The following is a 1,960-nucleotide window of genomic DNA, read 5'->3' as shown; positions in this document are numbered from 1 at the left end:
TAGAAAGTGTACATTTCCATATTGGTGCTAGTTGTCAATTTGAATGCTATACTATGGTATAATGTTAACCAGGTTTTTATTCACTTATTTGTAGGCTGGTACAGTGACATGTCTGCCATCTTGCTGCGGCTACATTTGCTACCACCATCTGCACAAGGTAGAAAGAGGCCGGGAAAGCTGTCTGCATATCAAGCTGTAGATCAGCTCATCAGATTTCAAAAGGTATGCTTAAATGATTAGTTCACTTCCAAAAACATTTTGGCTGATAATTTACTAACCCGCATGTCATCCAAGATGTTCATGTCTTTCTTTCTGCAGTCAAAAAGGTTTGAGGAAAACATTACAGGATTTTTCTCCATATACTGGACTTCAATGGGGACCAATGGTTTGAGGGTTCAAGTCTGTCTCAATGTAGCTTCAAAGTCTCGACATGATCTCAGCAGAGAAATAAAGTTCTTATCTAGCAAAACAAACGGCCGTTTTCAAAACCCTCAAGCCATTGGTCCCCATTGAAGTCCATTATATGGAGAAAAATCCTGTAATGTTTTCCTCAAACCTTAATTTCTTTTTAAATGAAGAAAGAAAGACATGGACATCTTGGATGACATGGGGGTGAGTAAATTATCAGCAAAAAATGTTTTCAAAGTGAACTAATCCTTTAAGAGTTGTTTAAAATATATCTTCCATCACTTCAAATTAGTCACTAAAACAATTCTGTTAAATGTGTTTTGTTGTAGGTTGGAACCAGTGTGCAGCAGCATCTAGACATCACCCAAAGCAGTCAGCCCTACCTTCTTGCCCAGGGATCAACACAAAGCACCATTCACTCCTTCTTCATTGTGGTTGAAAAGAATGCACTTCCATGCAAGGCAAAAGGTTCAGTTGGCGCTTTTGACGAACTCTTTAAAGCCCATTACGACTTTGGTACGTCATACAGTTCTTCCCTGAGCAGCTATTTCACTTTTGTGCAAACAACCATGTATAACATCAACATGGGGGAAACAAAGGAGACCCCTAGAGTTGCGGAGTTGCGAGCAAGAATGGTGCGTTAGTTGAGATAAAACTATGAAGTGTTTTCTTTGCAAAAGTGACCATGGAAGTCCTAACAACCTTGTTAAGCACTTATAATTCATGATAATTCATGGACTATGTACAGACAGGGCTCTTTTTTTGAAGTGTGGTCAAGAAGGATGCTCACGTTCTTTTGGTAGTTTTTCAGGTTTAAGAAAGCATCTTAATAAGTGCCATGGAAGCAGTTTAGTTGATTCTGTGGAATCTGATCTTTCATATCCTCAAAGCACCATCAATACAAGTAATGTTTTTCATGTTGAAGAGTCGACTGAAGAGTTAGAGGCCGAGTCACAGTTATCTTCGCCATACGTTGTAAATAGTTGTTCAGCTGTAATTTCTGATCTAAAGGCAGCAGGTGTTGCTCAAAGTACACTGAATTCTTCAGTGACTTCCATGGAAGAGATTGTTCAAGATATCCATCAGCATGCTAAAGAGACAGTGATAACGCATGTATTTAGTAATGAAAGAGAAACGGAAATGTGCAAGAAAGTTGAGGCGTGTTTTGAGGGGTTAGAGAATCCTTTCACAATTCTAAATTCGGAATACAAACGATCAAAATTTATGACTGACAAGTGGGAAATGGTTGAACCAATTGAATGTGTGATTGGTTCAAGATTTGACACAAGACGAAATAAAAAGACTGGAACATATGATCAGGTAGTAGTTCAAGATAAATTCATGTATATTCCAATTTTATCTACACTGCAGTCAATATTTAAAAGTCCGTATGTTGCAGAAATGTTGCAACGCTCAGCAACCAGCGACTCTAGACTGAGAGATATTTGTGATGGATCTTTTTTTAAAAGTCACGCCCTGTTCTCAACTGAGAAGCAGACAATACAGATCCAGATGTTCTATGATGACTTTGAGGTCGCCAACCCTCTGGGTC

This window comes from Etheostoma cragini, chromosome 11 (assembly GCF_013103735.1).
Source record: "Etheostoma cragini isolate CJK2018 chromosome 11, CSU_Ecrag_1.0, whole genome shotgun sequence".
Classification (NCBI taxonomy): Eukaryota; Metazoa; Chordata; class Actinopteri; order Perciformes; family Percidae; genus Etheostoma; species Etheostoma cragini.
The sequence above is the reverse complement of the archived record's forward strand: the minus strand, read 5'-3'. Positions refer to the sequence as shown.